The sequence below is a fragment of the Artibeus jamaicensis genome, unplaced genomic scaffold (genome assembly GCF_021234435.1).
Source record: "Artibeus jamaicensis isolate MK-2021 breed Jamaican fruit bat unplaced genomic scaffold, CSHL_Jam_final scaffold_916, whole genome shotgun sequence".
NCBI lineage: Eukaryota > Metazoa > Chordata > Mammalia > Chiroptera > Phyllostomidae > Artibeus > Artibeus jamaicensis.
Genome location: NW_026522059.1, coordinates 36,561,040 through 36,584,924, shown reverse-complemented (window position 1 = coordinate 36,584,924; position 23,885 = coordinate 36,561,040). Strand labels below are relative to the sequence as shown.

Sequence of the window (23,885 nt, the reverse complement as noted above, 5' to 3'; positions counted from 1 at the left end):
AAGAGTAATGTGCAATGAATCTAATGGGAAGTCTTTCCCTTGAGGAGAGAGTCAAATGGAAACTTGTACAAAAGGACTAAATTACCCACAAAGCTTCAGAGTCTCTGGTGAGTGACTGTAAAAAAGTCGGTCTGGGTGAAATTTGGAGAATATTATTCCTAATGACGTCCTCCTTTTAGGCTGTGAAAGGGCAACAGCACCGGAGAGATTCGAGAAATCGCTGACTAAACACCACTGACCACACTTTCCCGCTTCTCCATCCTAGGTGCTGACGACCACCCAGCATCCTCTGAAGCAGCTGAATTTGGCAAATGATATGCAGGTTTTCCAAGACAGAGTAATTGCTGAAACCCTTCAAAGGTACTCGTATCAAATAATTATCTCTCGACTAATTGAACCAAGGCGCTAATGAACTCTGAGTGCTCCGTGTCCCTTGACGAGCGAAATGGTTCACGGAGGGGGAATTTTTAAGAAACAGAGGAGTCCTCCACTCTCCTGTGGCGTCATCCTTCTGGGGTGAAAGCTAGAAGGGACCTTAAATGTGGCAGAGCGATTTCATGAAATCGGTCTTCAGGAATGGCAAAAGAACCGTCTGAAAAATAGGTACTTAAAGAATATAGAACTCTGTTAACATGTCATGAGCTGTTTTAGGAAGCTCAGGGGAATTAGAGGGACAGTGACTGGCCGGCCAGCTACACCCTGTCATCTACAGACTCAAGAGTCCAAACCCTACAGCTGTCCCATCTCCTTCACAGCTCGCCTTTGCAGTTTCTTGCCTTGGCCGTATAATTATTAGCGCCAAGACTGCTGTGGGGCCAGGGAGAGTCATGGAGACCCACCTGAACAATACAACCCTGGTTGCAGAAACATTCTAGTGATCCTGGTTCACATGAGCTTACACCCCCAGGAGTCTTTTCTTAAATGTTAACATTGAAAGTAGCTCCCTTCCACCCCCAACCGAACCTAATGCAGTGGAAACTGTTGAGTTCCTCTTGATTTCCGTTGCGGCTCTTCAAAATCGTTGCCCTTTGTTTGATTTCATTTAAACCTTGTATTGGCCCTGGCTGGTGTGGCTCAGTTGCTTGGGCGTGGTCTGGGAAATCGAAAGGTCAGGGGTTCAATTCCTGGTCACGCCACATGTCTAGGTTGAGGGTTCATTCCTGGTTGGGCATGGAGGAGAGGCACCCAGTCCATATTTCTCTCCCTGTCTGCCCTGGCCATCTGCTAGCCAAAAGGTTTGTGGTTCGATTCCAGGCTAGGGGTGCATGTCTTGGTCTCGGGTTCGACCTGCGGACCAGGCACGGGCGGTGCCTAGTCTGGTGCATGTGGGAGGCAACCAATAGGTGTTCCTCTCTCTCTCTTCCTTCCTCTCTCTGAAGGCAAAAAAAGTCCTCAGGTGAGGATTTAAAAAAAAAAAAAACAAACAGTAAACCTTGTATTGGCCCTGGTTGACTTGAAAAACATTAATGAACCTCACACAACAAAACAAAAAGAAGTCTTCGACGAGTCTGGCCTTAATTTTAGGTTTGCCTTTTGAGGATTTATCCAACTTCTCTTTCCAATACTTATAGAATTAAACTTTTTTTCTTGTCTTCATACTACAAATGGCAAGTGGAGATGGGAAATGGCTGGAAGTACATGGGGGACTGCAGTTAGTTCCTTGACATAAAATCATGGCCACTGGCAGTCACCCCTTAATTCTGGAAGCTTTGTCTGCAGGTGCCGTGGGGAATCACCAGTTACGTATTGGATGCTGGTTATCCAGAAGTTCAGTCAGCAGTGAGAGAAGACATGCTGCAGTTTAGGGCTCCTTACTTCAGAACTCTGAACAGGAGAGGGATACCTGTTTAGGAATAATTTCAATAAACAACAGAACTGTGACTTCCTAAGAGTTCTTTCCTCAGCTTCTGGAGTCAGGTTTCCAACCCTTTTCATTGTGAATCTCTAGTCCAACACACCACGTTTTCTGTGGGAGAGAACGAAGCTGGCCTTCAGGATCATGCCATTCAAAATGAACTATAGAAGAGTCTGGAAAACCCTTAGTACTGGAATTCTCCTATACTTCCCAAGAGGCTCCTGGGAAGACTGCGTGTCTCAGTGCCATCTCTTGGCTTCTCCTGTGTACGGAGAAGCCACTTCTCTGGAATGCCATGTGGCTTAGTATCTTGCCAGCAATCTTTCCTTTCACACTTTGCTTCAGTGGGTAATTTCGCCACTTTAAACATCATGTCCTTTTCATTTCTCAGGGGGTTCTTATTGAGAAAATAGAAATGTGTTTAATATTGGATCAAGTTAAAATTGCTTATTCAAATTTAACATACACGACACTTTCTTTTTTCTTAAAAATCCATGGACCTCCAGTGCAAGCAGGCTTCAGTCTGCTTTTTCTGTCTCTGGACTGGAAAATGCAACCTAACCAGCTGCCCATGTCAGAGATCTCTGCCCCTCCTCATCTGTCATCTGAGAAGGATTAAATAGGTAGCTGAGTCACTTCCCACCACCGCACTGTATTCAAAGATCTTACAATCCTCCCTTTGGGGAAATTCTGTAGAAAGAAATTAGTCCTTTCTGTGTGTGCTCTGAACAGTCAGGTTTATAAAATAAGGACCACTTTAACGGTCCTTAGGGTTTCAAAATGCTGCTCTGTGCATTTTTGATTGCCTGTCTGCTCGTGTCACCTGGGTAATAAAGTTCTTTCATTTAATATTTTTCCAGCTTTAAAAACTGCTTACCTGCAGTTCGTTGAACTTGGCCTCGCCTCCAAAATACATAATGCAAGAAACAGAACCAGGAGATGCTTTAAGCAAATCTCAGAAGCTGCCCCAGCATCTCCTGGCTGTTCGATTGCCAGAAGATACTCTCCGGTTCCAAGCAGACATAGGTTGGATTCACATATAGCAAGACACCAAAAGGACAATTAAATTTCACAGCTTGGGGGAGATTTTGAGGGTTCTTGTCAAAAATGTTCACACCTGTGGAACAGACTGCTATTTTGGGGGAGCCTAGTTTTTGGCTTGACACATACCTGACAAAATCTGAGTGGCTGCTCTTGTACCTTCTGGACTCAAACACTGCCCTGCCAGACAAGGGTTGGGGTGCACAGATGGATGACTCAGAACAGCAACTATGTTGTGTGTAAGGAAATTAAGATGTTTCCTAGCCGTGTTCATGCCTACTTGAGATGGAACATTTTATCATGAGCCCTCCTTACTTGTGCCTCTCTGATATTTTTTAATGTTACTTTCATTACCGAAGTTCTACTCAATATATTAATTTCAATTGAAGTGATTTTTATAAAAGAGTTCATAGACTATAATACTGAAGTAAATCTTGTCAAGGACTCAATTTCTGATGCGGATCCTAAAAACTGCTAAAATTATCTTCATCTTGGTACCCAGGGAGCATTGAAGTCTTGGTGCAGAATATGAGGAGCTGAGTTGGGGTGCTCAGAAGCAGTTTGTGATCATTTCTCATTAACGTTTCTCGTTAAAGAGGGCAATTTATTACACAGAATCCTAATGTTAAAATAATGTATTTGCTGTAAAAACAATATACTATCTACCTAATAGGTAATTATTCAAGTGTTCAAAGAAACACACCTAACCCAAGCTTATGTCTTTTCCAAATGATTATATGTTATCTGGAATCATAGAATTTGCTGCTATTGGACTATTTTTGACCTACAAAAGCAGCAGATTCATACGGTACCACCTAAATTTTATATAATTGGAGTCTTGGAGGAGGTACAGTTTATTCTGATTTTTTCACTTACCCTTGTATCAAAACTGCATAATTTCTGCATTGTCTGCATAGTTCATATTTTGAATTCATGCATCAGGTTCACAATGGATGTGGATCGTGTAAATTGATGTGGGACATAATAGTTGATTTTGATTTTGTTCCCTGCAAAAGGCATCATAAAATACTCCACAGTCAATACCTTTCTTCGCACAGCCATTTTGTTTGGCTGCTTTTTTAATGCCAGTGTTGAAACTAGTGTCTTCTCCTGCATCCTCCTTTCAGCCCTCTGAAATGAAATACTTTCCCACGTGAGTCTGCTTACAAACCAAGTGCTAAAGCAGGCGTTCGTGTGCACAAGCGTATAGCTCTGCACACACATGTGGACGTAGTTAAATGGATCTGCTTGGATAATACATCCACAAAGCCGACCAGTTGGTGTTTAAAGAAAATACCAAACTCCAGAGGGATGGGCAGCATTGTCCTCAGCAGGCCGTGCGTGTCTTTAGCTGGGTCCTCTCCACTCTCGTCTGACTGAGACCTGTCCCAGCAGATGGCCCTCTGAGGATGCTTTGGCTGCCAATAAAACAGTGCTCTGTCTAATATGATGAGGAAACAAACCAACCAGAGGAAGACCCTTTGCTCTTGCTATAATAATGATACATACAGGCAGGAAGTTAAAGGAAAACAGCCATTTCCCTGGGGATGAAGGGTGGGGAGAGGGAGGGAGGGAATGAGCAGTTCAATTATGATGAGGGTGGGTGCTGGAGGACTGGGACAGTCACAAGTGGATATCAAGAAAAAAGAATGGGATGATGTCATTCTTACTGAGACAGTCTCTGAAATGAAATCAGGTCACGCACAAGGGTCTTATTCTGTGCCCAGGACCATAAGTGTTATAAGAGATTACTTTGTATTGTAGAAATGCTTTTTAGGAAGGGTCTAATGGCCCTGCTCACGGTAAGATAGCCCCAAGACATTTTCAGGATGTATATGAAGGGCAGAATCATTCCATCCAGTGCTGAAATAGCTTACACTAGGCTCACAAAGTTTGTTCAAGGTCCCTACACTGCGGTTTAGGATAGAAAAAGTGTCTGCATTCCTACAACACCGTGACTTTCAAGAAGCAGAATGCAGCCACACAACATGGTATCAGGCCAGATATTTTAAGTTGGTGCTTTTTTTGTAGGATAATTTTGAATGGCAATTTGAAGTTAAGACAGAATATATTTATCAATACAAAGTTGGCACTTCTTGAAAAAAAATACTGCCTTGTACCAAGTTAGGGCATTTTTAGGACTGATTAATTCTGCTTGCAGAGGAGGCGTTCGATCTGTGTTGATCTTAAGCTCCCAGAGGCCCAATGGGCAGATCTATTTGATTTTGGGTCCCTTCTCTCAGTGGTGTCCCAATTTTCCCTCATCCATTCACTCGGATTTCATAAGAGGTCATTGCCATTACAAATGAAGTTTAGCTTTTCTGAGAAGTTATCCCTGGAACAGTTAGGTGATAAGCTCAAATCCTGTTATTAAGATTCTGTTGTTTTTGTATTAATAGGGCTTAAAACAAGTAAGTCATTGAGGGAGGCTTTAATTTTTTTAGGGTATTTTTGCTGTGTGAGCCTTTCTAATAGTAGGACTGGAACAGTGTAGGCTGTTACAATGGCATCTGCCACTTAGAGAATTTGCAAAACTTAATGTTCAATTTTGATAAACCACTAGTCTTCAGATGCACATATATATGTATTCAGGGTCAAGGTCCTTCTCTCTCGTAGACTATACAGAATGTAAAAATAAAATTAGGTTATAGTGGTAATTCATGATTTTGCTCTCAAATCATTAGGGATTTTTGGGTAGTAATTTAGTGTGAAGGGAAGTAAGTGGTGGATTGTGGCTATCAAAATAGGAAAGAGGCACATTTTGAAGGAGCCTTTTTGGGGGCAGATTCTAACATGAACTTCAGTGATTTCTGCCTCCTGTGTTTTTTAATTAAAAGTAATTAGGCTATAGGGCCTTTGAAATAGAACAGTTACTTAAAAATTAAAAAGGTAACCAAAATACTTTCAAACAAATGGTCAGCATCATCAGAAATTCCAGATTTTCAAAACAGTATCTGATTTTCTTTTCTGTTTATTTTCTAGTAAATTAAAGAACTCTAAGTCTATTGTCCGTAGCCAGTTGACAATAGCAATTAAAATGCAGGTGTTACTTTAAGCAAATCCATTTTATGCAAAGCAAGTAAATCAGGCATGGCTTCCTACAATGGGATTCACCATAAAGTTAATTTAAACATTATGTGCTTTTACAGTTTACACCCCCCAACTATTTGATGCATTTTCTGCATTAAAATGTACTTATTTATTAGGTAAAGTGGGAATGCCCCAGCAGATAAAATCCATCCTACATATTGCTAGGAGTCGGTCCAAGCCGACCAATGGTGGCAGCAAGACCAGGAGGCTACAGGAAAGGTCCTGGCAGCCTCTCTAGCAGCCACTCGGAGCAGCCAGAGCCCATGCTCTAGGGCTATAGGTGTTTCTGAGTATCTCTTCTGGAGATAATGGTCCCATAATGCAGCCAAGTCACAAAATTCTGCTGTCCAAAGAACAATGCACTGAGAGTTGGCTCCAATTTTAGACATTTTATTTGCCACATAATTTTCTACAAAATTAAAATATACTTGTCCCACTTCCCTCACCAGGCTATTGCAAACTTAAAGAAAGTAAAAGTACATTTGGAGGGAGCAGATGTATGGAGCCACTCAAAGGTGACCTATCACTCTTGTTGCAATATTAAAAGGCTAAGGTATTCATGGTAATCATTAGTTCCCATCATACTGTGCTATTCCCAGCACCTTATTTCTCCCTCATTATTTTTTTAGTTTTATGTCTCTGCCAGTAAACTAGTCCCAATGTGTATTTTTGATGGTTGGCAAAAATTCAAAAATGTTTTGCAAAGAAGGTAGGCTATGGAATCACTCAGATTATAACTGTGCATTCAGTGCATTTTAAAGAAAAGCTTTAGAATTACGTTTCTTTACTTGCTGAAGCATTAGACACAGAAGTGAACAAAAATTAGCACGTACTGCGTGATACTCTTGTAGATGTTGGAATTCAGCCAGAGATTGACTCCAAATAATTTTTATGATTAGAAAAACGATATGTAAGATTAATTCACCACAGACGGATGCCGTTGGTTTTAATATCTTGTTGATTGTCCCCTGTTGTGCCCTAACATGGACTGAGAAATTGTCATCATCTGTGTTCCCCAGGCAGAGAGGCCAGAGACAAAAATTAACGTCGCTCTGCTCACTGTCAGCGCCCATCACAGGACAGCCTTTCTCGTACGGAAATCTTCAATTTTCTGGTTGCTTCCCCACCCTCAAGCATTGATTTGTAGAGGGATTTCTTTCAAACGTCAGCTGCAGTATCAGTTTAGTAGTTTGCAAGTGCTGAAATGTCCCTTTTGGGTGACAGGAGAGGAATGTAATTTACATTTCTCACCTAGAAGTCAATCTGCATTTAAAGAACTTTCTCTCTGGTTTGCAAGTAGTTAAGACCGAGTTTTTATAGTACGACTTGTGTGTGTGTGTGTGTGTGTGTGTGTGTGTGTGTGTGTGTATGAATAACTATTGCAGTGACATCCAGTTCCTAAATGTGACAAACAGTAATTCTGACTATCAAAACATTAATTGTTTTTCTCTCCGTGACTCACGGAAGTTTATTCATCTTCCTGGCAATCAGTAGGCTGAACCATGGCCTTTGTGGGTGTCTGAGAATGTAGTCCGTGCTGTTAGAGTTGATGTAAAAGGAGCCTTTCCTACCTTAGGGAGCCTTTGGGGGAAGTTCAAGTGCTCTTACCAGCAAAGGTGGTTGCGTCTTCTTAAAATGTAAAACTCTTTTTCTGATTTATAGTGGCACTTGAAAGCAGTGTAGCATAGTGGTAGGAGCACAGATCTGGGAGACAGACTGCCTGGGTTTGAGCCCCTGCCATGCCTGTGTTAACTGTGTGATTCAATTTATTTGTGATTCAGGGTCCTTAGCAGAAAAATGAGGGCTGGTAATAACACAGATTTCATCTCCTTGTTTAGAAGAATAGGTGATTTCATATGTACAAAGGGCTCTGAACATTGCCTAGCATTTAGTAAGTGCTTTATGCCTATTAACTATTACTATTCATGGACATTTTAAAAATCCAGAAATGCACAAAGTAGATAGGTTTCATAATCTTGTTCTGCGTATAGTTCTATACACTTAAATACACACACCCACAGTGTCAGTGTACCAGGCACTGGTACCATGGAAACCAGTCACAGGCCATGGCACCCATCCTGTGGAAGCTGGTGCTGGCCAGGAAGAGGACATATGTGCTTCCCAAATAATAACAATAACAATACCCAATGTCCACACATTTAAGGTGTGCATTTGCACACTTGTAACAGTTGTTGAGTCAGATGATATGATGAATGGGAAAGCACTTTGAGAGTATATTATCAGCAATACATAGAGAAAACTTTTTTAAGACCAGCTTTAATTTTCTAATTGCTGATTTCCTGTTAGATTTGTTTAGCCTTGGGTTTCCCACCATTCAGCCAGGACTTGGCTAACATTAACAAATAAGAACTAATAACCACTAAAGTCCAGTACAAACATTCTCCTTATAGGGGCTGTGATGATTCCTTGGCCCAGATGCTGACCCCAAACAGGCTACACATTTATTCTCTCATCCAGACACAACGCTCTAGGCAGGTCAGGCTTCCTCAAGGCCAAGCTTCAAAGATGGGGCTCTGTAATTTCGATAGGCCCAGAATGCCCTTTCTAGCAAGAGCTAAAATGCCATACATAACCTTTGTAAAATATTCCTTGATTCCTTCACAGCCAAAATTTGATTATTTTTTCTTTCAAACTCCTGTGAACTCTATACTTTAATTATGGTTCATATTTATTTAAATATCATTTGTGCCACACGGGCATTTACATATCCATTTCTTTCTGCTTTTAGCTCAGTGCTCTGCAGGTTCAATGCACAATATATGCTTATTTTTAATATAAGAAAGTGGTAACTTCTGGTTTAAAAATATTGAGCTTTGTGACTTGCCAAAAAGAAGCAGCCATGCTTCAGTTCAGGCCAGCTCCCTAGTGGTAAATTGCAAAAATCACTTATACATTTTTTCTTCTATTTGCTAAGTATTTCAATATTTAGAAGGCTCCTGTGCAAACAAACCCAGAATTAAATATTGAGCAGGAGCCTGTGGCCCGGCATCTGTCTTGTAGTTTAGTAAAAAATACCGGGTGCATACGGAGCTCTTATGAAAGTCAGCAACCTCATGGGGTAATAAATGAAAAGCCCCCCAAATCTCTTTGCCATACATCAGCAATTTACAACTGTTTTCATCTCATGGCACTCATAAGCTAATTACTAAGATTCTGCAGCACACCAAAAAATGCATTTTTCACCAGTCTGACAAAAAATAAATAGGTATTATTTTGATTCATTCACTCCAGATGGTTACTGTTGTGTTGGCTTGTTGTCATTTTTTCATTTGAAAATTGTGGGAAAAGAGATGAATGTTCCTGACTAAATAGTCAAGTATTGCATGTTTTAAAAATTCTTGTGGCACGCTGGTTGAAAATTGCTGTCATAAATCAATGTTTCATAGAAGTAGCTTGTTACAAGGGATCACTCTCAAAGACCAGAATCCTTTGGACATGGAACTTCAACAGGGACAACTCCAAGCCTAATGGTGCAGCCATTCATGGCTGAGGAACACCAAGATGGAGGTGGTAGAAGAGCCTGAAATGAGGTGATTTTATGTGCACAAAGCACTCCAGAGCTATTTGGCCATACTCTTAAGGCTCCATCTTTCCAAGGTCTCCACTAAATGGCCCCTGGTATATGTTCAATGAGTTCTTTCCACACTCTCTGGTCAGAACTTGACTATCTCCCAGCCAGGTGTAGTGCGAGTTGTTCATTTTCCAGCTCCCTGGTAATTGTGGAGTCTCACCCCACACATCTGTAGCTTAGTGTCTGGCCAAGGACTCCAGGGGATGCCATACAGACCTCTGGATTCCTTTCCCTTGGTTGTGCTTTCCTCTTATATGCTACCCCACAAATTCTACCTCACCTACCCCCAAATCTTCAGCTCTACCTGGGTTCCCCTCTTTGTGTCATATTCTAGAAAGCGTCTCTTGTGGGACATAGCTCACTTGTGTCTCTTCTCTCGAGGATCAGTCTGTTATCCTATGTCTGAGATAGTCGCTTCGTATGTTTTGTTTTGGGGCTGTTTATAGGACTAGTGTGATAGATCAAATTACTCCATATTGACTGGCAATGGAGTCCCACCACATTTGCATTCAAACTTTGTTTCTTTTTTTTTCCTCCCCACTAGTCAGTAAGACCTTTAAGGACAGCGGTAGGATCTCATTCAACTCTGTTTCCAATGTCTAACATAAAGTTTAGCACATGGCAGCCATAATCAGTGTTGTTGAAAGAAAGGATGAATGACTATTGTTAAATTGATTCACAATATTTAGGGTGTCTGTATTTAGTTGAGACATTGATGTAAATATCTAAGAATGTGCTTTTTTAAGCAACAGAGAAAAATCTGTTACACAATTGAATTCATCTGAGCTACAGATCAATGCTAGGGTTAAGCTACTTGACATTCCTTATAGCTGTAACGTGCCACTATCCAGAAACAAAGATCACGTGTTCTCAGGTACCCATGGGACAGTGAGGACAGGTTATTCTAGAATTAAAAGTAGTGTTGCCTGTTTTCAACATTCAGGCAACGAAGTTGACAAATGCAGTTATATCCCTTCAGGGACACCTGCCTGTACACATATCTGGGGATTATAAACTTTCGTTGTACTTAACTTTAGTCTTTTCAAGGGACTATGATGACTTTTCCTTTACATAGCAAGATGAATTGAGCTGGTCTTTCAAAATGTACCTAGCTTTCTTCCTATGGCCAAAACGTAGATTTACAAATAAAATTATGACCAAACTGCTATGAACTGCATGAATAGAGCAGGAAAGAAGTCCTGCGTTTTCGTGGTAAAGATTCCTCTCGGAAAGCTTAGTCCAACACCTGGGCAGGGAGTTGTAGGCAAGAACTATCTGCACATGGAAGGATTTTAAACATCGATGATGCTTAAAATCTTTGCGTATGGGTACATTTCTCATCATTGGGATACTTTCACCTGATTATTTGAAGAGTTCCAAAATTTCGAAGTATTCCAGTCCTCCCCACATACACACACACACGTGCACAGAAAAATCACATTACCAGTAAGTTACTCCTGCTCTGTAGGTCAGTTCAGTGTTCACATGGTATTTTATTATCAAAAACACAGTCTTTTAGTACTTCATCTCATTTGATCATGGGATTCTTAAAATTCCCTTTTTTGAGTGTATTTCTAATTTCTTTCAATGAAAGGTGGCAGGTTCTTTGTTTTTGTTTTTTGTTTTTAGTGAAGAAAGTCAACTGTGAGTGAGAGAGCGAATCGGTTGGTTCATTCTTCCAGTTACCTTCAGCAAGTCACCTTTTCATCTTTGTTCTTTGATTACGCAACCAACCAGGTAGAAATAATAATTTGCTCTCCAAGTGAGAGTGAAGAACCCCTGAAATTCTAATACAGGATAACAAAAAAACTGAACAATAATGAACTCAAAAAGTTCACTATTCAGGGAAGTTTTTCAAAATAATGATCGTACTTGTTTAAAGCCTGCGTGAGAGGATGTTTAAAGAGCAGTTGTTTAAGTTTGTGGTCCTGGACCTGTTCAGAACGAAAGGTTTTATTTCACTTTGTTTTTCTCCAGCATTTACCCCCTTGGTTTGCATTCCCCAGTTAGGAATTTAAAATGAGCCTTTGCCAAAGCCTCAGGTTCCACCTGGTTTGGGGTTGAAACCACATGAAGCCACTGAATTTTGCATAGTTTCCATTTGAAATGATATATCAGCTTAGGTTCTTTTTTAGAGTGAGCCAGGCTTACAGGAAACCTGGCCAAGCTTTAGATGAACCTGCTCTGAGTTTTGATTTTATATCAGACCCTAAAGTGAGGCCACTCACCTAGTTCAGTCTTTCAAAAAGCCCTTATTATGATGTCCCCAGAGTGTATATAATCATTTCTAGAAGCATGACAACACCTCGTTTCAGTATAGTGAGGGGGAGAATTTCTCAGCTACTTGGAACCTATTCTGACTGGGAAACCAGACAGACTCATTTATAGAGGCTCTGGTGTCAGGCGTAACATTTAGGGGAATGAATTTCTTTTGAAGTCTCAACAAAAGGGTTTTCAAGTAAATAGCTCTGCGAGACCAGGTTAATTCACTTTTTTCTTTGTCCCTTCCTTTACTTAATGCCTTCATTAATTCATCAAGTATTCACCAAGCACCTACCACATGATGTGTTAAGCCCTGTTCTAAGGTATTCACAATACATCAGTGAGCAAAATACATAGAAATTGCAACTTGTGAGGGGGTAGCAACCAGATATCTTAAGGAAGAACATTCCAGACAAAGAAAACAGCTTGGGCAAAGGCTCCAGTGTGGAATTATTTCTACATATTAGAGGAACCACAGTGAGACCATTGTGACAAACAGAAATGGAGCAAACAAACAGAAGCCGGGTAGAAAATAAGGTCAAACAAGTAACAATAGGCCCGCATGTGACCCGTAGGCCATGAGAAGCATTTTGGCTATTTCCCTAGATGAAAACGTAGGCATTATGTGATTTTCTATAAAGAAATTGTGCATTTTGACGTATTTTAAAAGACTTTCTTTATCTGTCATGTTGAGAGTAGTCTATAAATGGGCAAAGATAAAAAGATAAGATTTATTACAAGACTACTGGGATAAGAGTGCTTCAGATTTGGTGATAGCAGTGGAAGTAGCAAGAAGTAGTCCGATGCTAGCTATTTTTGAAGATAGAGACCACAGCATTGCCTAATCGATTGAATGTGGTGTGTGGAGGAAGAAAAGAAACAAAAAGAAAAGAATCAAGGATGTGTCAAAGATTTGGTCCAAGCAACTGAAAGGATAGAGGCGCCATCAACTCAAATAGGAAAGGCTGCAGTTGGTGGTTTGGGGGAGGAAGATGAGGCATTCAGATTAGGAAGTAAAGTTTGAATCTAGACCTCCAAGTGGGAATATCATTGATAAGGCATTTGGATTGATGAGTATGGATTTGGGGACAGAAGTTTGCATTTGGAAGTCATTCATTAGCATGGTATCAACAAAGATGTGAGTATAAACGGAGGAAACAGGTGAAGACTAGCCTCTGGGGTACTCCAACATCAAGAAGTCAACGAGAAAAGGAGGGATCAGCAGCAGGAGACACTGAGAAGGAGCCCAGTTAAACAGGGGCAACACAAAAAGGTGAGGGAGTTCCTGGTTTTCCAGAAGTCAAATGAAGATAGGGTTTCAAGGGTGAGAGACTGACCAACTATGTCCTGTATGATGAGAATTAAGAACTAACCATTGGATCTATCTCCTTGGTAGTCATTGCTGACATGTATGAAAACAACTCCATGTATGAAATGGACATAAGACAAAGAGAATGGAGGAGTAACAGGACTAGGGGAGAATGGAGGAGTAACACACTAGTCAAGTGTGATTGCCTGGAAGCACTTAGAGCCTCCTTGAGTTTAATGGCACTGAATATGACATGAGACATCCAGGGTGATGTGTTTGTCCTGAGGCATGTTCAGTAGCACAGGTGCAGCTGTGAAGTAAGCAGGGAGTTGGATTTAACTAGGGTTGTGGTGTGCCAAGCAATGATGCCAAAGTGATGGAGGAGGAAGGGAATTGGGAGTATTCACAAAGGACTAATTATAATGACTAACTGTGGGATTTAATCTGATAAAGAGGGGAGTGGGGACATTAAGGGAATCAGGGCCAGTAAAGGAGTGGTAGGATCAAAGGCCCGAAGAGCCCTGCTGTGTCAAAAAAATGTTGGGGTTGGCACATGGAAAGACCAAGAGTAGCATCAGAGGGCAGGATGCCTGAAATTGAGATGACAAGATGGGCGGGATCTACCAGTACTGCTAAGGGCTAGGGATGGAGCAGATTGGCCTAGAGATTAGAGGAAAGGTGATCCAGGATCCAGAAGGGAAGAGGCTATGGTGCTGGTGAGCTCAAATCCATGAACTTGACATTTCCAAAAATCCAGATAGGTTTAATACTAGAGACAGTGAAATTGAGGCAAAAGTTAAAATCATTCAGAAATGAAGAGGAATATCTTAGGGTAAGCCTATAACTATGGAAATAGTAGGCTATGTAATCTGGTAGCACAAGCTAATTTTTTTATAAGACAAGAAATAAGAAATCCCAAGGATTTAAGGAGGGAACTAGAGAGAGGGAGGGAAAGGAAGGAAGGAAGGAAGGAAAGCAGGCTTTAAGAAAGATTTTAGTATAACATGGATTCAGTGAATAACCCAAAATTGCATCTGATTTTTTAGGATTATATTATTCAAAGATAGTTACATACAAACCTGGATAAGGGTTACATTTTGTATAAAGGAACATTTTGCCAAAATGAGATTCTTTCCCTTTTCCCCGCCAGAAACTATATTGAGCTGCCCAATAACTTGCTGCGTCTTGTTTTGTAGTGAAATAAACAAGAAAAGTCCTTAGAAAAGTGTCAAACAATGGCACAGAAGAAGGGATCCAATTGAAATATATAGATGGGCCAGCCATCCTTTATGGCACTAATAAACCAAATATCTTCCCTGGGAAAAAGATCTGAAATCTCTAAAGGACGATGGATGGTGTTTCGTATGTACAGTGGTAGCTTTATTACTCCTTTTATGGCTTTGCGTCCCTTCCTTACTCTGACAGAAGATCATTCCAATGTGAATTTATTTTGATGACGATACCTATACAGACTTTAGGCCTGCAAAAATAATTCATAATATTTATCTTGGTGGCAGCTCAGAGAAGATGATCAAATTTTTGTATTTTCCTAGTTAGGCCGCATTCTATTCTTGGTGCCATAAGAATATTTGAAAACAAATTTCCTGGAAGTCAAGAATGACCCCTTGGTAGGGTTTGGTACCAGCCTGACCCTACAGAGACTCAGAAAGTGCCCAGTGGCACTAAGTCATTTACCTGTTAATCCGTTGTCAGTTCAATTTTGTAGTGGAAAGGAATCCCATCTTCTGTGGACTGAAATCAAGAAAGATGGCCGGGTAGAATTTCCCTGGAGTAATTCTCCTTTTTGTGCATATGAGTTATCTCTGCCTGAGGTAAGCAGTGACAGGGAGGACACCAGGTATGTGTGTTATATGCCATGGAGTGGGCTCCAACTCCTGAATGACATCCGCCATGCCCTGTCCTCAACAGCCCTGCTCGGCTCCTGTTGACTCACACCTACAGCTTTTTTACTGGACTCAATCCCTCTCACATTTGGTCGTCTTCTGTTCTGCCTCTCTTCTGTTTTTTCCGGCATTATTCTCTTTTTCCAAAGAACCCAGCCTTCTCATGATGTGCCTGAAGTAGGACAGCTTCAGTTTTGTCATTTTTGCCTCCAGCGATGTTTCAGGCTCAGTTTGTTCTAGGACCCACCTGTTTGTCTTTCTGGCTGTCCAGGGTATCCATGGAGCTCTCCTCCAATACCACGTTTCGCATGGATCAATTTTTCCCATCAGCCTCCTTCACTGTCCAACTTTGGCATCTGTGCCTAGGAATTGAGAATACAAGGGTGTGGATGGTCTTAGCCTTGGTCTGTTGCACATTTTTGCTCTTGGAGATCTTTACTAATTTATCTGTTGCTACCTTTCAAGTCTCAGCCTTGTCTTGATTCCTTGCTATAGTCTGTCTTCATTTGAATTGATGAAGGGAGTTCAGATGATTGAACCAAGTCAAAAATCTTTAACAGTCTTTAAGCAAAATCTTTAACAATTTCAATGACTCAGTTCAGAAATCAGTAAACCAGAGAACTTCTTCCTTGCACTTTTCTAGCCAATCGATGGGGAGAAATAAATATTTAAATGGAAAAAAGTTCAGTAGATGATTTTTAATAAATTAGGATCTTGCTAGTACTTTACTGTAAATAGTGATAATACTGTAAATTGCAATAAGCTTCCCAGGCAGCTGATACTATGTGAAATGGGTTTGGTAGGCTTCACCTGAAATGGCAATTGTCAATCATTCATTCACTTAACAGATGGGTATCAATGCATGCCTTACATGTGCAGGATATTGTTCTGAGATCAGTGACATTACTAAGGTATAATGTCCAGTGTGACCTGCAGACCCTGTTCTCAGGGACCTTACATTCTCAAATGACCACAAGACTGGCCCATGCCAGTTGAGCTGTACCAAAGCTCCCTATCAAATTAACTGCTGAAGACCATGCATCTTTAAAGGGGTAATGAACAGTCTTTAGCACTTGGTACATATTTCTTAAAATTCTTCAGGGGATGATAACTCCGACTACATTGTTTGCTAGAATACACATCAGAAAAATGATTAGAAATGAATACTGAGAATTTTCTGGATCTTGCCCAGAACTATAGGGTTTGTAAGTACAAATTGCCAAATAACCAAACACCAGGCTTCTGCCCAGGCTTACCAATTTGGGATGCTTAGGATGTGTCCGGAAGTGTTTCCCTGTAACCTTCTCACCAGCCAGGTGTTTTGAGTACAATAAAATTCCTTTCCTCACGTGGCCACATCAGAAACGCAAATAATATCCTGTGCAGAGAGCGCTCCTTCAACACTCTTCAAACATAAAGGATTTCCTCCCAAGGTTCTTGGCTGTGTTTTAATGCAAAGGAGAATTTAAATTTATGGACTTTTGTTCCCAAAGATCAACCTATCTTTTTCTTAAATTTTAATTTATTAGTCAGTCTGTTAAAATGATTGACCTTTAAAAAATGCTTCTATTTCAAAATGTTTATTTCCTGAAGCTTATAGAGACTTTTTGAGTTCCACTCAAGTTATAGGATTTGCTGCATGAGAAAGAGAGCAAAAAAAGTTTTTTGTAAGTGTCTGAAAGTTAGAACTAATCCAAAAGTACTATAAGCACTCTAGAAATACAACTGATAAAACGTCAGTGTGAAAAAACTTGTTTGGCTTCAGCTGGTAACTCGAGGTTCGCAAGAACTCCCCTCTGGCTCACTGACAGCTCTGCTTTTCCCAGGACAGCCTTGCAGGCGGGCAGGGTGTGTGAGCACTCTCCAGGACAGGCACTTCAAATGCAAAAGTAGCTTGTATTCAGAGCTTTATTTTAACAGTTTACAACCATATTCTCAATCTATAAATTGGCTACACCAGAAAAGACATAAAGAGAAAATAACAGGGAATGAAACCTCTAACTAGCAGATTGTTCCATAGGAGGCCTTGTAGTAGAAACCAAAATAATACAAAACCCTCACAATAGCCATGTCATTGGGGGCAAATGAAAAGACAAGGTGAATGACCAGCAGAGCAAGGGGAGAGAACTGGAGGTCAGGAAGACAAAGGGCTTTGCAGAGAGGACCAAAGACTTTATTCCAGATGCCTGGAGACTGGTGATGGCTGGTGGCAGCTTAGGGACTAAGCAGGCACAGGGTTTCGGTTTACTTAAAACACCAGTTTCACAAAAACCAGAATTGCAGGTGTCTCCAATGCACGTATACCTCCACATGTTCCTAATTAAATAGAGGGTAGATAGAAGGATAGACAGATTAAATGAAAAATAAACAGCCATTATCCATACAGATTTACAGACTTAAAAATGCATGAGATTCCCATTGTGTGGTTTCTGTCCATGTAGTGTGTGTGTGTCTTTTTCTTTAGAATTGCAGGGGAAATGCATGAGGGAAAAATGATGCTTGACTAACAAAATCCTTATGTGGCTCACTGAGGTGGGGCCCAGAGAGACAAGGATGAGAGAAATGAGAAAGGAAATTGGTAAATAGTTGGATTAAAAAATCCCCACCCCCCACTGTGATGCAAAAAACTAAAAGAAGGCTATTTTTCACAGGCTAATGTTTTTATGTTAAATAACAAAAATGGGATATATCCAGCCAATTTATTGCTTTCTGTAGTAACTCCTTGATTTCCAACTGCACGGTCAGTCGCTTCCTCTAATCCTTTTCATTCTTGCCCTTTGACTCCACGTGACCTTTGGCACATTGCCTCCTAACCTTAAAAATGAGGAGTTTAGAGTTTCAGGGAGATTTTGATTAAACCACCTGCTGTTCTACTCTACCCTTTCCCTCAGCGCTGAATTCAAAGAGAATGGCAGAGTGTATTAATATGCTGATACGCTGAGCCAGCCTAAAGCGCCAATTCATCGATTTCCTTAAGATAAGACAGTTGAAGTGAAGGGCTGGATTTCGTAATTCTACTACTACTACCCAAACAAGAATGAGAGCAAAAGATTGTTGAGATAGAAGTGGATTCTGTTTTCTTCTCTTAATAAAGGAAACGGTAAAAGTCAGACCAAAGTTTCCAAAGATAAGTCAATTTAATATTGCGCTTGGGAATTGTGGCAACTGGATTTTTTTTCCTACAGTACTTGGTTTTCTTATGCACTGGTAAACCTTGAGTAGAGAACTATAATATCTAAAATATTTTACAAATCCAACTTTGGATACACGGCTTTTAGAAGACAGAGCCAGTCAATGTATCCTGAGAGATGGTGTCATTTAGGTATGGGACTGAAGTAGACAACAGTGTGGCTTTTGAGCTGTCACTGCTGATGAGACGGGTTGTCAGCTGGAGGAGGTCTGGCGGAAGGTAGACAAGATGGCTGATGAACTACAACGCTTCTCTCAGATAGGACTGCCTTGCCTATTTTGGTTGCAAATTCAACTTGAAAAATATTTTAGCTGGTTGAAGGGCATATAAACTCAGCTAAAATATGGAAACATAATCTGGTCCCTTTACCTTAGAAAGAGGCAAATCTAACTAAACTTCAATACAGGCATTGACCCATAAGTCGGTGAACATTTCCTGTCCTCTTTGGCCAACATGTGGAATTAGACAACTGTACTTCCCAGAGGGGTTGAAGCCATTGGTATCCTGTAGAAGTGGGTTCTGAGAAGGGCTGGAGCAGAGCCAGGAAAGGGGAAGGTACTTAGTGAGGGCCCCCTGCATGACAGGAAGAATGCTAGCTCCTTCATACCCATGCCAACTCTTTCATCCCCACAAGAGTGATATGAGGTAATAGGTGTGGTTATTTACCCATTTTACAGAAAAAAAAAACTGAGAAGTGCAGTCAGGGATCAAGAAGCAGATTTGGGACTTAGATCCAGGTTTGCCTGGGCCTGCGTTCTTACCAACCAAGCTGTCCAAAGACAGGTTTCTCCCGCTATCCAAAAGTAGAAACCTATGAATCCCTTTGTAAGCCGAAATGAAAGCAAAGAGGCAAAAACCATAAAGCACACCTTGCCAGTGGATACTCAAGAGTAAATCGAGATGAAGCACCAATACACACGGATGGTTCAGAGCTCTGGCGGTTTGATGCTGAAGTGCGCCCGGCAGGGCCGCCTGCTCTGGGTCCACGTCGAGGCCAAAGTAACTCACTGCCAAACACTGAGCACCGTTTTCATTTTTTGCCTTTCTCTGTTAAAGTGAAAATTCTCTTTGGATTTCTTTTGGTTAGGAAAAACAGGCATTAACATAGGTCTTTGTAAAAACGAAGTGGCATAAAGTGAATTTCCAAAAAGCAGGAGGTCCATGTACACCGACTTCTCAGCAGACAGGCCCAGCTCGCACCCGCGCTCTCTCCTCGGGTTGTCTCACGTTGCTTTGTGAGAGTTGAACTTTAAAAAGTAATTTTATCCTCCTGTTTGTGTATATATTTGTGTACAAATGAAGAATTTCCCAATGTATTGCCATCTCTTTAATAACAGCATTCCTTGTGAATTCCCCCTTTCCCATCAATAAGTAGGGCACTCTGCCTGTAGTGAATGCTGAAGCTAGTTTTTCTCCTCATGGCAAATTTTCACCCAAGACACCCCCATCTCCACCCATCTGCAATCAAAACCATGAAATGTTCCCTTCAAGTAGAGGAAAAAAATGATGTTTCATTTTTTAAGATCATGTATTTTTCCCTCACTTGTACATGTTATACATCCCCCCAAAGTCTTGAGTAGCCAATACATTTATCTGCTTCAGAATTGTGCTTACAGCAATTAGTGTGGGAGCTGGAAATTCAATTGTACTGTGACCAAGAGAGGTCCCCAGGGAAGGGACCTTACATCTTAATGTCATCTTAGAAGTGTTGTTTATTCTGGAATCGTTTTTCAAGTGCAGGCACATTATAATCAGTATTTTCTCTTTCTCCGTCTCTGTAATTACCAAGAAGACCTCTCCTCTTTTGTTTCTGTGTGTGTGCTGGCCCCGGAGCTCAGCATCGCCACAGGAAAGAGAGAAAATTCTAAGCTGATTAAATACACCACCACCCATCCATGGGGGAAATCAGGAATTCACACCCTTAATTCGCATCTTCAGCTGAAGACCTGAGACGCACTTGCCAGCTGATGACCTATGATGGTCAGTTTTGTCTAGACTCCAAGAGGAACAAATTAGGGTAAGGAAGCAGAAGTATTAATGAGGTCACTGCTTCTCCACTAAAGAACATTGAGAAGCCCTTAAAGGAGCATATTCGTTTAAGTTACAAAATTGGTCTTCAGGTCATCATATAGCCTCAAACTGTGTATGTTTTCATTAAAAAGTCTTTTTGCCTTAGGGGCTTGCAAGGAAGCAAGTCATTTCTATGTCTTAGAATGATTGTTTCAAAACGAACAGATACATGAGAAAGATTGAAGCTTCACTGAACCTTAAAAGAATTTTTAATACTTAGGGGGAAATAACCTTCAATTGTTAAAAAAAAAAAAAAAAAAAAAACTGGGCAGCAATATGAATAGAATAGATTCATTAGCTTTGTGGAAAACAGGTCACTAACCCTTTTTTCTCCAAACAGCAACAGCTACTTTGCTGCTATTAATAATTGCTAGAAAAGCCTGCTCATAAACAAAAAGGGCCTAGTGCTTCCACAATGCTGTGAATGAAGAGAATACGTGGTGTGGCCTTTCAGTGCGTTCTCTGTAAGAAAAGGAAGGAAAGAACACAAGAGGAGAGTGGACAACTACCCACTGCACTGGAGACATCATAGATGTATTACTAATTAGAATAATTGTGAGTACAAATAAGATTTTAAGTGTGTGAGTTGATTAATCAGGATGTACAAATATTAAGAAAAGAATCATGAATTAGAATCCCGATTGGTCAAATGACTAAGAACATTTATTTGTTTCTCGCTGTCTGGAATGCAGTCTTATATGTGCTTGGTTTTATTCAAAAGCCATTGAAAAACCTAATTAGTGGTACCTGTAATCCCAGCAGGGCCAGGCTTGTGTTGGGCTATGCAGAGTGGTAACATGTCACTCTCAAGTGACGTGAGAGTCTCCAAACCAAGCAAGTTAGGAAGAATGTAGTTATCTTTATCTCTAATATGTCTCTATTGTAATATTGAAATCAAAAGCTTGTTGTGAAGTCCCTGAAACTCTGTAAACAAAGTTAAAAAGCAAACAACAGCCTAGGAAAAAAATATTTGCAAGGGTCACTTGTAAAGTTGACTATTTTCTCTGGCCTAAGGGAATTTTGTTCTTAGCTGCTAATGACAAAAACTCATGACATGGAAGCTGTCAATGGCTTCAGAAAAATCTCTACTTAATGACATTAGAGCCACATGATGGAAGTTCATCTTGAGGCTGAATACACTTGCTAATGTTCATTTCGCATTATCAAACCCGTGGTTTGCTTACTTGCATTTCTTGCAGGAAGTAGCTACTAATTAAATAGACGATCTCCAAGGTCCAGATGAAAATGAAAAAAATACAGGAAGCATTTACCAATGGTTTAAGGGTCTATAATGTAATATTACATCTTTAGAGCCAAATTTATGAGTTGCTCTTTGAGAAACTCGTAAATTAAGAGATACACAATAGTTACTTTCACTAAATCATGCATGGTCAATTTCTGGGTGGCTAAGTATTAACTCAGTTTTTGAAGGAACTATTTGTATACCAGAAGAAAGAAGAATCCTGTGCACTTGAAGATGCCAGCTTGAAAGAATAGAGATATATTTCTAGAAGCATCACCAGTCATTTGAAATTTTATAATACGTGAGTGCCAGAAAAGCAGGAATGTTCAAGTCCTTTTACTTGTATCTGTTTTACTACCAATTCAAACTTCAATATTGATGGAATCAGTTTAATCTTCCACATGTCATGGACTGTGTTTCCTTGACAAATTCATGAATTTTAAGACTTTCTTTTACCATTCTTTTGAGACGTCAGAGAAGAGAAAAAGACAGTAGTATCCAAAAGGCAGTTTGAGAGGTTGGCAGGATTACAAATTCCCTAGACCTATGAAATGAATGTGAGACATTGATACAATTGATGTCATACATATTTAACAAAACTGTATTTTTAAGTTGTTCTGAACACAGAAGTCACCATTCATAATTCATGAATGCTTCAGTGAAAAATTTTTCAATAATTCAGATAAACATATGCTAATGGGAAATAAAATAATATTAGACTTCATAAGGATTGTGTCTATAGCAAAAGCAAGACATTTTTAAAATTAAAGTTTTACATGGTGTGTGGTATGTACCATTAGTATGCTTTGAGTTGATACATGAAAAAAATTGGCCCAGATTGCCTTAGGCAATAGGGAATGTTTGGGCTCCGTTTAAATCCCTACGCTGTTTCCTTCCTTCCTTCCCTCCCTTTCTTCCCTTTCCTTCTTTCCTGTCTCAGCTGCTGTCTGCTGAGGAGGGCTCTAGTCCAGCCATGCTTACATCCTCATGCTTTCATCCTCATGTTTACCATGTGGCTGCTGCAGCTCCAGACTCACCCCCCACACACAGTGTCACGCCAGTGGACAACAGAGCACTGGCTTCCTCCACTGCTCAAACAACCAAGCCTCTGAAGTGAGTCTCGCTGGCTCTGAATGACCTGCTTTGGGTTAATTATGTCTTTGAAAAAAATCACTCTTGCTAAGGGGACGGGAAAAGGAATGTACAGCAGATAGTGTACCCTGTGGGGGAAGGGAGAGAGGCATAAATACTCCTGGAAGCACACATGAGATACCAAAGGAGAAGTGAGATAAAAATCCGGGCTAGTTATAAGAATAGAAGCTTGGTGTATGAAGTGGGCTTCTAACGTTGTGTACCTATTAACATGAAACTGGCTTAGATAAGATTAGGGTTTCAACTGAAGACAGCCGGTTCAGAGCAGACACTAGAAAATGCATACAGCCCATCAGGGAACAACATGGACATCTTCGTCCATGGGGGAACCATGCGATCCCTGCTCATGGTCCCCAGAAACTCACTCTTCTTGATGGTGAAAATCACTTAGACAGTAGACATGTCCATCAGTTTGATTTGATCATGATTTTGATAGTATTTATGCCTATACATGCATCATCTAACTGGTTCTCGTGGTTTTCTGCTTAACGACCCCACTCATTTTTTATTTAGCGCAGAGAGTGACAGCGGCTCTCTGTGTGGGTGCCAATGAAGCCCAGTTCATGTGCTTAGTGCATAAATTCATCTCACAGCTTCTCAGAAGGCATCATCTAGTTCCTATTCAAACAATGTTTATAGGATCAGAAGGTGAAGCTGTCCCCTTACGTCAAATGCTACAGAAATTCATTCTGCTTATATTTTGTATAAACTCCATGATCCTGAGTAACATTTGCCACCCACATTAAAACTAGCTGATGTCCTACATATCAGAGGACATTGGCATTTCCTTTGCAGCCTGCTGTTCGTGTTTATTAATATCTGTGGTAAGCAGGACACCTCCTTACCAGGTACATTTAGTCGGGGGGAGTGGCCAAATGCAATCCTTTGGCCCCATTCTCCAGGCTAGTGTGGGCTGCATTTTAAATTAATAATTTGACAAAACATAAAATCACTGAAGATGGAGCCCCAGAACAAGGACGTCTGGGGATATTTCTAGGGGTGCTTGGTATGGTGACTCACTCATTTCTATTCATTTAGAGCAGTGTGGCAGGTACATTTTCCAATTTTTAAGCCCGTTTTTCAGGAGAATAAGCTACAGAAACAAGACCTAGAGTGGTAACTGCCAGGGGGTTTAGTGACAGGGTAGAAAACTCTGTTTCTGCTCAGCGTGGCCCTC

At 40.6% G+C, this 23,885-nt stretch overlaps 1 protein-coding gene across 1 annotated transcript in view; it reads left to right on the top strand.

Annotated features, from left to right (window-relative positions):
- Positions 1-23,885, top strand: part of SULF1 (sulfatase 1) — a 151,486-nt gene that overhangs the window by 32,359 nt on the left and 95,242 nt on the right. Inside the window, exon 3 of the mRNA XM_037148941.2 lies at positions 266-360. The gene's annotated coding sequence lies outside the window, so the exon portion shown is untranslated. The remainder of the gene's footprint in view (positions 1-265; positions 361-23,885) is intronic.